Genomic DNA, 14,406 nt, shown 5'->3' with positions numbered 1-14,406 from the left:
CTCATTGAGGTTTTGATTTAGATTTCCCTGCTGTCGAGTGATGTTGAGCACTTTTTCATGTGTCTGTTGGCCATTTGGATGTCTTCTTTGGAAAAATGTCTGCTCATGTCTTCTGCCCATTTCTTAACTGGATTACTTGTTCTTTGGGTGTTGAGTTTGATAAGTTTTTTTTTTTAATGTTTTTATTGTTATGTTAATCCCCATACATTACATCATTAGTTTTAGATGTAGTGTTCCATGATTCATTGTTTGTGCATAACACCCAGTGCTCCATGCAGAACGTGCCCTCCTCAATACCCATCACCAGGCTAACCCATCCCCCCACCCCCCTCCCCTCTAGAACCCTCAGTTCATTTTTCAGAGTCCATCGACTCTCATGGTTCGTCTACCCCTCCGATTTCCCCCCCTTCATTCTTCCCCTCCTGCTACATTCTTTTTTTTTTTTTCTTAACATATATTACATTATTTGTTTCAGAGGTACAGATCTGAGATTCAACAGTCTTGCACAATTCAGAGCACTTACCAGAGTACATACCCTCCCCAGTGTCTATCACCCAGTCACCCCATCCGTCCCACCCCAACCCCCACTCCAGCAACCCTCAGTTTGTTTCCTGAGATTAAGAATTCCTCATATCAGTGAGGTCATATGACACATGTCTTTCTCTGTTTGACTTATTTCGCTCAGCATAATACTCTCCAGTTCCATCCACGTCGTTGCAAATAGCAAGATCTCATTCCTTTTGATGGCTGCATAATATTCCATTGTATATATATACCACTTCTTCTTTATCCATTCATCTGTCAATGGACATCTTGGCTCTTTCCATAGTTTGGCTATTGTGGACATTGCTGCTATAAACATCAGGGTGCACGTACCCTTTCGGATCCCTACTTTTGTATCTTTGGGGTAAATACCCAGTAGTGCAATTGCTGGATCATATGGTAGCTCTATTTTCAACTTTTTGAGGAACCTCCATACTGTTTTCCAGAGTGGCTGCACCAGCTTGCATCCCCACCAACAGTGTAGGAGGGTTTCCCTTTCTCCACATCCCCACCAACATCTGTCATTTCCTGACTTGTTAATTTTAGCCATTCTGACTGGTGTGAGGTGGTATCTCATTGAGGTTTTGATTTGGATTTCCCTGATGCCGAGCGATATTGAGCACTTTTTCATGTGTCTGTTGGCCATTTGGATGTCTTCTTTGGAAAAATGTCTGTTCATGTCTTCTGCCCATTTCTTGACTGGATTCTTTGTTCTTTGGGTGTTGAGTTTGATGAGTTCTTTATAGATTTTGGATACTAACCCTTTATCTGATATGTAATTTGCAAATATCTTCTCCCACTCTCAGTTGTCTTTTGGTTTTGTTGACTGTTTCCTTTGCTGTGCAAAGCTTTTTATCTTGATGAAGTCCCAATAGTTCATTTTTGCCCTTGTTTCCCTTGCCTTTGGTGATATTTCTAGGAAGAAGTTGCTGCGGCTGAGGTCAAAGAGGTTGCTGCCTGTGTTCTCCTTTAGGATTTTGATGGACTCCTGTCTCACATTTAGGTCTTTCATCCATGTTGAGTCTATTTTTGTGTGTGGTGTAAGGAAATGGTCCAGTTTCATTCTTCTGCATGTGGCTGTCCAATTTTCCCAACACCATTGGTTGAAGAGACGATCTTTTTTCCATTGGACATTCTTTCCTGCCTTGTCAAAGATGAGTTGACCATAGAGTTGAGGGTCCATTTCTGGGCTCTCTATTCTGTTCCATTGATCTATCTGTCTGTTTCTGTGCCAGTACCATACTGTCTTGATAATGACAGCTTTGTAATACAGTTTGAAGTCCGGAATTGTTATGCTACCAGCTTTGCTTTTCTTTTTTAACATTCCTCTGGCCATTCGGGGTCTTTCCTGGTTCCATACAAATTTTAGGATTATTTGTTCCATTTCTTTGAAAACAGTGGATGGTATTTTGATAGGGATTGCTTTTAATGTGTAGATTGCTCTAGGTAGCATTGACATCTTCACAGTATTTGTTCTTTCAATCCATGTGAATAGAACGTTTTTCCATTTCTTTGTGTCTTCCTCAATTTCTTTCATGAGTATTTTATAGTTTTCTGAGTACAGATCCTTTGCTTCTTTGGTGAGATTTATTCCTAGGTATCTTATGATTTCGGGTGCAATTATAAATGGGATTGACTCCATAATTTCTCTTTCTTCTGTCTTCTTGTTGGTGTATAGGAATGCTGCTGATTTCTGTGCACTGATTTTGTATCCCGCCACTTTACTGATTTCCTGTATGAGTTCTAGCAGTTTTGGGGTGGAGTCTTTTGGGTTTTCCACTTAAAATATCGTATCATCTGCAAACAGTGAGAGTTTGACTTCTTTTGTGCCGGTTTGGATGCCTTTGATTTCTTTTTGTTGTCTGATTGCTGTGGCTAGGACTTCTAATACTATGTTGAATAACAGTGGTGATAGTGGACATCCCTGCCGTTTTCCTGACCTTAGGGGAAAAGCTCTCAGTCTTTCCCCATTGAGAATGATATTCGCTGTGGGTTTTTCACAGATGACTTTTATGATATTGAGGTATGTACCCTCTATCCCTATCCTCTGAAGAGTTTTGATCAAGAAAGGATGCTGTATTTTGTCAAATGCTTTTTCTGCATCTATTGAGAGGATCGCATGGTTCTTGTTCTTTTTTTTTATTAATGTATTGTATCACATTGATTGATTTGCGGATATTGAACCAACCTTGCAGCCCAGGGATAAATCCCACTTGGTCGTGGTGAATAATCCTTTTAATGTACTGTTGGATCCTATTGGCTAGTATTTTGGTGAGAATTTTGCATCCATGTTCATCAAGGATATTGGTCTGTAATTCTCCTTTTTGATGGGGTCTTTGTCTGGTTTGGGGACCAAGGTAATGGTGGCCTCATAAAACGAGTTTGGAAGTTTTCCTTCCATTTCTATTTTTTGGAACATTTTCAGAAGAATAGGTATTAATTCGTCTTGAAATGTTTGGTAGAATTCCCCTGGGAAGCCATCTGGCCCTGGGCTTTTGTTTGTTGGGAGATTTTTGATGACTGCTTCAATTTCCTTAGTGGTTATAGGTCTGTTCAGGTTTTCTATTTCTTCCTGGTTCAGTTTTGGCAGTTGATACATCTCTAGGAACGCATCCATTTCTTCCAGATTATCTAATTTGCTGGCATGTAGTTGCTCATAGTATGTTCTTATAATTGTTTGTATTTCTTTGGTGTTGTTGGTGATCTCTCCTCTTTCATTCATGATTTTATTTATTTGGGTCCTGTCTCTTTTCTTTTTGATAAGTCTGGCCAGGGGTTTATCAATCTTGTTAATTCTTTCAAAGAACCAGCTCCTAGTTAGGTTGATCTGTTCTACTATTCTTTTGGTTTTTATTTCATTGATTTCTGCTCTGATCTTTATTATTTCTCTTCCTCCTGCTGGGTTTAGGCTTTATTTACTATTCTTTCTCCAGCTCCTTTAGGTGTAGGGTTAGGTTGTGTATTTGGGACCTTTCTTGTTTCTTGAGAAAGGCTTGTATTGTTATATACTTTCCTCTAGGACTGCCTTTGCTGCATCCCAAAGATTTTGAACAGTTGCGTTTTCATTTTCATTGGTTTCCATGATTTTTTTTAATTCTTCTTTAATTTCCTGGTTGACCCATTCATTCTTTAGTGGGATTCTCTTTAGCCTCCATGTATTTGAGTTCTTTCCAACTTTCCTCTTGTGATTGAGTTCTAGTTTCAAAGCATTGTGGTCTGAAAATATGCAAGATCCCAATCTTTTGGTACCAGTTGAGACCTGATTTGTGACCTAGGATGTGATCTATTCTGGAGAATGTTCCATGGGCACTCAAGAAGAATGTGTATTCTGTTGCTTTGGGATGAAATGTTCTGAATATGTCTGTGAAGTCCATTTGGTCCAGTGTGTCATTTAAAGTCTTTATTTCCTTGCTGATCATTTGCTTAGACGATCTGTCCATGTCAGTGAGGGGGGTGTTAAAGTCCGCTACTATTACTGTATTGTTGTCGATGTGTTTCTTTGCTTTTGTTATTAATTGGCTTATATAATTGGCTGCTCCCATGTTAGGGGCATAGATATTTACAATTGTTAGATCTTCTTGTTGGATAGAACCTTTAAGCATGATATAGTGTCCTTCCTAATCTCTTATTATAGTCTTTGGTTTAAAATCAAATTTGACTGATATAAGGATTGCCACCCCAGCTTTCTTTTGTTGTCCATTAGCATGGTAAATGGTTTTCCACCCCCTCACTTTCAATCTGGAGTTGTCTTTGGGTCTAAAATGAGTCTCTTGCAAACAGCATATCGATGGGTCTTGTTTTTTAATACAATCTGATACCCTGTGTCTTTCGATTGGGGAATTTAGCCCATTTACATTCAGGGTAACTATTGAAAGATAGGAATTTAGTGCCATTGTATTGCCTGTAAGGTTATTGCTACTGTATATTGTCTGTGTTGCGTTCTGGTCTGTGTTACTTTTAGGCTCTCTCTTTGCTTAGAGGACCCCTTTTAATATTTCTTGTAGGGCTGGTTTCATGTATGCAAATTCCTTTAGTTTTTGTTTGTCCTCAGAGCTTTTTATCTCTCCTTCTATTTTCAATGACAGCCTAGCTGGATATAGTATTCTTGGCTGCATATTTTTCTCATTTAGTGCTCTGAATATATCCTGCCAGTCCTTTCTGGCCTGCCTGGTCTCTATGGATAGGTCTGTTGCCAATCTAATGTTTCTACCATTGTAGGTTACAGATCTCTTCTCCTGAGCTGCTTTCAGGATTTTCTCTTTGTCTCTGAGACTCGTAAGTTTTACCCTTAGATGTCGGGGTGTTGACCTATTTTTATTGATATTGAGGGGGGTTCTCTGTGCCTCCTGGATTTTGATGCCTGTTTCCTTCCCCAAATTAGGGAAGTTCTCTGCTATAATTTGCTCCAATATACCTTCTGCCCCTCTCTCTCTTTCTTCTTCATCTGGGAACCCAATTATTCTAATGTTGTTTCATCTTATGGTATCATTTCTCTCTCGAATTCTGCCCTCGTGGTCCAGTAGTTGTTTATCTCTCTTTTTCTCAGCTTCTTTATTTTCCATCATTTGGCCTTCTATATCACTAATTCTTTCTTCTGCCTCATTTATCCTAGCAGTGAGAGCCTCCATTTTTTATTGTACCTCATTAATAGCCTTTTTGATTTCAAGTTGGTTAAATTTTAGTTCTTTCCTTTCCCAGAAAGGGTTTCTCTAATATCTTCCATGCTTTTTTGAAGCCCAGCTATTATCTTTTAAATCATCATTCTGAACTCTATTTCCAATATCATAATAATGTCCATATTGATTAGGTCCCTGGCAGTCAGTACTGCCGTTTGTTCTTTTCTTTTGAGGTGATTTTTTCCATCTTGTCATTTTGTCCAGAAGGAATAGATGAATGAGAGAACAAAATGTTAACAGGGTAACAATGACCCCAGAAAAATATACACTAAACAAATCAGTAGAGACCTGAAACTGGGGGAAAAGAAAGGGAAAGAAAGAAAAAAGAAAAAGATAAAAAATAAACAAACATACAAAAAAGGAAGAAACAGAATATGATCAAATATGATCAGGCTGGTGCATAGATCTGTGCCACACACTAGATTTTGGGCATATTTTCATCTGTTAGAAGAAAGTGCCTCCTAAAATTTTAAAGAAAGAAAAGCTTATATATGTACAAAAATAAGGGTAAATACGATGAAGGGATGGAATATGACTGTAAAGATGAAAATTATAAAAGATTTTGTAAAAGGAATTGATAAGATAAGATGTTGGTTGAAAAGAGAAAGAAGAGGATTAAAAAAAGGGGGGGGAGAGAATGTGATCAGGCAGGAGACTAGAACAAAGCCATACACTAGAGATTTAGGGTATATTTTTGTCTGTTAGAAGAAACTGTATCCCAAAATTTTAAAGAGAGAACAACTTATATATATACCAAAATTAAGGTTAACTACTATGAAGGGATAGAATATGACTCTGAAAATGTAAAATAAAAAAGATTTTTTAAAGAAGGGATTGATAAGATGTTCGTTGAAAAAGGGAAAACGAAAAATTCAAAGAAAAAGAAAATTTAAAAAATTAACTTTGAAAGACTAAAGAATCATGGGAAAAAAGCCATGGATTCTATGTGCAGTATTCCCCTAGTGCTGGAGTTCTGCCGTTCTCAGTGATTGATAAACTCGGTCTTACCTGGCTGTTCTTGTTGATCTTCCGGGGGAGGAGCCTGTTGCAGTGGTTCTCAAATGTCTTTGCTGGAGGTGGATTTACCCCACCCTTGCCAGGTCCGGGGTAGGCAATCTGCTGGGGTTTGCTCTCCAGAGCTTTTGTTCCCTGTAAGCTTTCAGTACAGCTTTGGAGGACGAGAGTGAAAATGGTGGCCTCCCAATCTCCATCCCAGAGAGGCCAAGAACTTGGGACCCCACTCCTCAGTGTGCCCTCAGAGAAAAGCAGTCAGTCACTCCCGTCTCCCCGGTCTCCGGCAGCACTCCGTGCTCACCCAGCCTGTGACCGAGCATTTCTCTCCCTGACACAGGACCCTGTTTGGAGTCTCCAAAACCAACAGATTCCTGTGGTGCGCTCCTGCACCGCTTCTCCCAGAGAGGAAGGGGAGTCTCCCCAGACCTGCCCCTTGTTGGGTCCCTGCTGTAAGCGCAGTGGCCCGACTATGCCATGGATCAGGGTTTGTGGCAACCCCAAGCTGAGAGCCCACTCCTTGGCTCTATCTCTGTAGCCAGCTTCCCCACTCCGATACCTGGGAGCTCTGCTGTACTCAGGCACCCTGGTTTTCCTGTTACCCCAACAGTCCTGAGACCACACTGTCCAGCGAGGGTTCCACCCCCTGCTTGGCCACTGGAGTGACGTCCCTCAGCGGAGCTGAATTCTAAAAGTTTCTATTTTGTGCTCTGCTGCTCTATCACTTGCCTGTAGCAGGCTGATGGAGGTTCCCTCCCCTCGAGGTCTATCTTCCCAAATATTGCCTCGGATTCATTTCTCTGCACATTCTACCTTCCAGAAAGTGGTCGCTTTTCTGTCCAGAGAGTTGCTGCTATTTCTTTGATTTCCTGTTGAGTTTGTAGGTGTTCAGAATGGTTTGATCCCTATCCAGCTGAACTCCTGCGACCAGACGAAATTTAGGACTCCTAATCCTCCCCCATCTTGCTCCTCCTCCTGATTTCTACTTTAATAAGTTACAGAAAGAAAACATTATTTATGTAATTTCTTTTATTTTACATTTTTCAGGTTTATTTTATGGCCCAGGATATAGTCTATTATGGTGAATATTCTTTATGCAATTAAAAATAATAGGTGTTCTGTGCTTGTTGGATGGATTGTTTTATTTATACCAATTAAGTCAAGTTAGTTAATAGTGTTACTCAGACCTCCTACATACTTACTGATTTTCTACCTCATTTTTCTATCAGTTGTTAAGCAAAGAACATCAAAGTTTTCAGTTAAGATTGCAGATTTATTTATTTGATCTCCTTTCAGTTCTATTAGTTTTTGCTACACGTATTTTGAAGCTCTGGTGTTAGGTGCTTACACATGTAAGATTGTTATGTCTTCCTGGTGATTTGACCCACTTTTCACTGTGGAATGTTTCTCTTCATCCCTGTTCTGAAGCCTACTTTGTCTGATACCAAAATAGCCCACTTCAACTTTCTTTTTGTTGGTACTTACAGATTATACCTTTTCTTATACTTTTACTTGTAACTAGCTATGTCCTTTTATTTACAGTGGGTTTCTTTTCAATAGCATTTTAATCCAATCTGAAAATTTTTGTATTTTAATTGTGTGTTTAGAACATTTATATTTGATGAAATAATTGATATGGTTGGAGATCATCATAATTTTTAATTTGTGTCTCTAAATTCTTAAGTATTAACCATCTTTATATTTAAAGCACATTGCACACAATGCAAACTCAGTGGATGTTTATTAAGTTCATATTTCTTTCAGATCTGTTGTCTTTTTCCCTGTACTTTGAATTTGTTCTAAATATCGTATCTCTAATATTTCCAAATCATAGCTTTTTTCATACAAGTTATAAGTGAAGAAAATAGCTATTATACTTAGTTTCTAAATCACATTTTCTTATGAATACATTTCACATACCCATGCAGGATAAGAGTAATATAGTAGCTGCTGAATATCAATCAGTGAATATTAGATTACTTATCATTCATCTACTTATTACATGCTGTACTTTTGATAATTATGAGTCTATTGAAACAGAGGAAGAAAAAAAGGAATAAATTTATACATGCCTTGCTGCAGAAATCAGTAGCAGCATATGGTCATGAATAAAGTATCACCATTTCAATATCTGTGTCTGCTTTAGTTTTCAGTAGTATTATCTATAGAGAAGACCTTTGCTCTACAACAGAGAATACTCTTAGCATTTGAAAAAGCATTATTTCTGAGAAATAGAAGTACATGATAGTGGTTTAACATTAGCATGTTTATAACAATAGTGAGCTTCGTGTTTTGTTTTCATTCAAAACATTATTAACCTTCCCCCCTGGAAAATAAAAGTTTAACTTAGGAGCGAATGTTCTACAGAGGCATTACTCTCTCACTGGAGGAGAATCCCAAAGGTGAACAGAGAGAAAAGAAGGTTGCAGAGATATTCAGTAACCAGTGTATAATCCTGGCAGATAGAATGTGACATTAGAGAGATAAGGGGGAAAAAGAATATTTTAATTTAGGGCGCCTGGGTGGCTCAGTTGGTTAAGCGACTGCCTTCGGCTCAGGTCATGATCCTGGAGTCCCTGGATCGAGTCCCGCATCGGGCTCCCTGCTCGGCAGGGAGTCTGCTTCTCCCTCTGACCCTCCCCCTTCTCATGTACTCGCTCTCTCTCATTCTCTCTCTCAAATAAATAAATAAAATCTTTAAAAAAAATAAAATAAAAAAAAAAAAAAAAAAAAAAAAAAAAAAAAAGAATATTTTAATTTAGTGATCTTGGTGTGTCTTATTCCCACACCCCACACAACAACCAATTGATTCTTAAGCATGATGGTAAATAATATATAGACTAATCCTGAAAGTAAGCAATATCCGATTTGCCCCAAATCTCAGGAAGCTCAGTGTTCCAGGGTATCATGCACTACACCATTGGCTTGTTCTATTAGGTTTTGTTTAGTTTCTTTTTGTGAATGAGAATTTGTGCAAATTTAGTGTTTGTTACTGTTTGCTTTGTATTTAAGTCACTCTCCATGACTACTCATTTACTTATTCCCCAATGGCGTGTTTGGAACTGTCCTAGGTACTGATAGGACCACTGCTGTGCAAAAGCAGTTTTAAGAGTTGATTCTGGAGATGAGAACCGTGTTTTGTTTTGTTTTGTTTAAGATTTTATTTATTTGACAGAGAGAGATACAGTGAGAGAGGGAACACAAGCAGGGGGAGTGGGAGAGGGAGAAGCAGGCTTCCGCCGAGCAGAGCCCGATGTGGGGCCCGATCCCAAGACCCCGGGACCATGACCTGAGCCAAAGGCAGACGCTTAACGACTGAGCCACCCAGGTGCCCCGAGAACCGTTTTTAATTATAGTGGGACAATTGCCCATATTAAAGTTACCAAGAATGCTTCCAAGACTATTGAAGTCTAGGAAATAATTTGCAATAGTAAAAATGTATTTTTTTATTAATAAAACTTTAATCAGAACCAGAATCTTACCATGACTGGAGATCTACCAGAAATGCAGAACTCCAGAAAAATGTGCCAATATTAGTAAGAAAAAAAATCTTTAATTTCTCAGTATTGTCAATGGAATAAGATATCATCAAAACTCATTAAGAGTTATTTCAAATGTGCAGTAACTCAATTGGAAGGATGCAACTTTAAATTAGTGATGTTTTGAGCAAAGGTATAGCCTTGCTCAAGAGCCATAATTAGTATTACCCCACTTCAGAAAACTGAAATGTTTGTCAAGTTTGTATAAAAGTGCCAGGCTGCCCAATATTATTGTTTTATCTGAAGCTGCCATCTGTCAACCAAATATCAGGCTTAAAAAATCACAATTACATCCACTCCAGACCTAAGTAATATTGACATCTTCACTAATCAACCTGGGCGTGGTTAGAAATGTGTGATATTTAACAAGCCATTATCAAGAAGAAGAAGAAGAAGAAGCAGAAGCAGAAGCCACCATTATTCATGTGGTCCAGTCCCAGAATGATTTTGTGATTAAAGACATACAGTTCATAATCAAAATCAATTTGAGGATCCTGACACTGGGCAGCGCCCAGTGAAGTGGTTGCAGCTGCCTTGGGTGAAGGCAATGGCAGGGGCAGTGGCTTTGGGTCTTGAGTCATAGATGGACGGATAGTTCCAGGTGCTGGGAGTGGACTGAGCCATTTAGGGCTCCTACATCTTGGTGTCCTGCAGGAGGAGGAGGAAGAAGAGAAGCGGGACTCTCTACAGGGTATCCTCCCTGCCTTCTTGGAAGAAGAGTCTCTTCTTAACATCTGCAAGGAGATTGTGGAACAATGGTCGGAAAGTCAGAATGTTCTTACCAAAGTGAAAAAAAAAAAAAGATGAAATACAGGCCATTGCCACCTAACTTTAGAAGCAGGCACAGATTGTGGTAAAGCCCAGGATGGTGTCAGAAGGGGAGAAGCAGGGAAAAGCTGCACTCCTGGCCCAGTATGCTGGTGTGACAGATGCAGAAGATGTGAAGGATGAGAAGGATGATTCAGGTGCCACCGCAATGAATCTTGGTTCTGATAAATCTCTATTCCGAAACACCAATGTGGAAGATGTCCTCAATGCCAGAAAACTGGAGTAAGACTCGCTTCAGGATGAGTCCCAAAGGAGGAAGGAACAGGACAGGCTGCAGAGGGAGAGAGACAAACTAGCTAAGCAGGAATGCAAGGAAAAGGAAAAAGAAAAGGTCACAAAGAAGGGAGTGGAAGCGATAACTTTGGTCCACTCTGTTTTTTTCTCTTCATGGAGTTGATCAAAGGGAGAACTGATTGTGCACAGGTATATTTAAGAGAAATGAGGGGAAAAAAAAGTTGTTTCCCAAGGCATTTCCCTCTGTTTACATGGTCCAAAGGAAAATCACAAACACTTCTAATTACAAAATGTGCCATGTCTCTGTGGTGTGGATAGTCAGATTATTGTAGTTGATGTCTGTACCAAAGATGTGGAATGGGGGCAACTTTTACATTTTAATACTGAAGTCCTGGCTCCTTTTGGCCACTTTAAAAGATAAATAGCAGAAATATTCAGAAAGCTGGCAGTTACAGTTTTCATCCTGAAGGAGCAGAATCATGACTACTCCTTTCCTGAGTTGAAGTGTGGGAGTATAAAGTACTTTGAAAGTAGTATTCACCCCTTAATGTATTGTTTTATGGATGAACTAGAAAGTTTATGAAGAGCCTACCTGGATCCAGATACTATGTTAACATGGCAATGAACTATGAAAATGGAAGAAACTATGTGGTAGATGTTCTAGATTTGAAATTTTTCTTTTGTTTGTTAAGTTTCAGCCCATGGGAGGAAAAGAAGTATCTTTTTAAGTAGAAATAGTTACATATTTTTCCTCATCTAGGCTATGATTTGAAGAAGGATGTGTATTGGGTGGAAGGATATCATTGTTAACTAGATTCATTTTTTATAATCATGAGTTTTTTGAGTGCTAGTAGAGATTTTATTCCTGATCTGCCCTAAAACATGAATATAAAGAACTGATAATTACAGGTTGAGAGAAACTGCAGGAACCATGTGTTTAAGAAAGAAACACTGGAAATCTCTGCAAACACAAAGATATTTAAGAGTGTACATTGTGGGTGCTCAACAAATTTATTTAATGAGTGAATGGAAAATGAACAGGAAAAATGAGCAGGAACTCTCTCCATTTCTACTTTTGTCACACACCACATTCAATTGTAAATAAGGCCTTTCTCTACTTCAGGCAGCAGACTGTCAAAAAGCCTGAAGGGAGCAATCTCCCAGACAGGTCAGAAAATAGGTATTTTATCCCTGAGGTTGGCAAACTACTGCAGGCAAGCAAATTTGACCCCATCTGTTTTTGTATGGTGCAAGTCAACAATGGATTTTGCATTTTTAAAAGGTTGTAAAAGAACAGATATGTGACAGAGATCCTTTGTGACCTGTGAAGCCTAAAATATTTACTATCTGGCCCTTTGGAGAAAAAGTTTGCCGACATCTTTTCACATCATTAACTATGAGCTTAGCAAACATTTTTACCTTTGTGAGGAAGATAAAAAGAAGCATGGTTAAGGAAAAGATGTGTCACCTCTATACACTCCTATAACCGTGGTATTACATTTTTAAAAAGTAACCACCTTTTAAAAGATAAAATATTTAAATCACAAAAACAAACAAAAAGCAAAAAAATCAAAATAAACTTTTCTCTTTGCAATTTTCAGACACCGTGAAAAGAATAAATATGTTACAGCATCACTGTTCCCCTTCTGCTATTCTATTCTTATTCTATTCTATTCTATTCTATTCTTCTATTCTATTCTATTCTATTCTTATTCTTATTCTATTCTATTCTATTCTGTTATGTTATGTTATGTTATGTTATAGATATTGCCTCATTTCTCACCTTTGGAACCTTTCACAAAACTATTTTATTCATCCCTGGCAAGTATGTCCATCTTATCCTCCTACCTCCACCCTTTTCTACTTACTCCATATAATAAAATCTCAAAATCATCAATCAAGCAAGGTTGGGGAAGAGAACTTAAGTAGGCAAAGCAGGATTCCTGTTAGAAGGAGAGGAGGGGAAAATTTAGTAATCTTAATAGAAGAGTAATTTTGGTTTTGCTACATGGGATTTCTAGGCCTTTGCATACTAAAAGTTAGTAGAGACTTAATCTGAAAGGATCTCCATGAAGCATTTGTTCCAACTCACAAATGAGAAACTTTGGTCATATAGTTTAAGTGATCTGCCCCTGATGACATAGTAATATTCAAGATGTATCTGGGAAGCAGTTGTCCCAGCTGTGTACTTATTATCTGAACACTGTGCCTCCTGTCATTATCTCTAGCAGAAGTCAGGAAACTCTGACCCTTGGGCCAAATTTGGCCCACTGCCTGTTTTTGTCAATAAAGTTTTATTGGAACACAGTCACACTCATTTTTTTACCTATTTTCTGTGACTGTTTTTATGGTATAACAGCAGAGTTGAGAAGTTGTGACAGAGACTATAAGGCTCACAAAGTCTAAAAAATTTATTATTTGAGCATTTACAGAAGGCTCCTTTTCAAAAAAGATATCTATTAACTTCTGCCAGGTCCTTCAAGACAGAGATAACCCTCATCCTGCCCACCTCCACACACACAGACACATGCATACAGCCACATTATAGGGTTCTGCTGACTCCTCTGGTAAGTCACAACTGATCTGGGAAAGGCCTGCCCTGTACTAAGGGGTAAAAATAAGAGTAGTATTGAATGAAAACTGTTGGAGGTCTTTTGAAATAGCTCAAATTTATTGATTGCTTATCATTTTCCTGGCACTGTTTTAAATATTTCACAGTATTAACTCATGTAATATTCACACAAAACATATATCATTATCTGCTATTAACTCATTATAGTTGAGGAAACTGAGACTAGAAAGGCTAAATAACATGCTTAAAGCAACACAACTGTGAAGTGGCAGTCAGGTTTTAAATACAGATACTGTCTCTAGAGCCCACAGGCTTAAATTTTTAAGTGAGTTAGCCTCTCCAGAAATAGTAAGAAAATCTGCCTTTTTGCAACTGCAGTAAGCGAAGCAAAACTGCATGTGGATAGCCAATGTTGATTTAGGATAATCTGAGATAATATTTGTAAAGCATAAATGTCCATTAAAGCATTTGTTCAACATATATTTCTTGGCCACTGACTGCATGCCCAGAACCCATTTTGTTAAGTGAAGATAGTTCCTTCTTTGACAGCATTTACAATTTGGCAGGGATTTGCTTTCTAGAAGGTTCAAGATAAAAGTAAAGGCAACAAGAATCAAGAGTCAAGTGTTCTTGTGGGCAAGAGGATTTTATGCTCTTTCTGACAGTAGACAATTATGGTAAATAAAGAGCAGGTGTTTTAGTTAAATGAAAGGAATGAGAGCATTATAGCCAGAAAGCAATGAATTTCATTTGCAAGCTTGACCTTGTAGAAGTTACTGCAAACTCCCTGAGCCTCACTTTTATAAAATTTATTTATTTATTTATTTATATCTATTTATTTTTTTGATGTAATGTTCCATGATTCACTGTTTGTGTATAACACCCAGTGCTCCATTCAATACGTGCCCTCTTTAATACCACATCACCAGGCTAACCCATCCCCCACCCCCTTCCCCTCTAGAACCCTCAGTTTGTTTCTCAGAGTCCACAGTCTCTCATGGTT

At 38.4% G+C, this 14,406-nt stretch overlaps 1 protein-coding gene and 1 pseudogene across 42 annotated transcripts in view; both read left to right on the top strand.

The window, feature by feature from the left end:
* Positions 1-14,406, top strand: part of PTPRD (protein tyrosine phosphatase receptor type D) — a 2,297,676-nt gene that overhangs the window by 1,549,926 nt on the left and 733,344 nt on the right. The window lies entirely within an intron of this gene.
* On the top strand, positions 8,587-10,994 carry LOC118529614 (coiled-coil domain-containing protein 43 pseudogene; annotated as a pseudogene).

Source organism: Halichoerus grypus, chromosome 14 (genome assembly GCF_964656455.1).
Source record: "Halichoerus grypus chromosome 14, mHalGry1.hap1.1, whole genome shotgun sequence".
NCBI classification, from domain to species: Eukaryota; Metazoa; Chordata; class Mammalia; order Carnivora; family Phocidae; genus Halichoerus; species Halichoerus grypus.
This window is presented reverse-complemented; position numbering and strand designations above follow the sequence as displayed.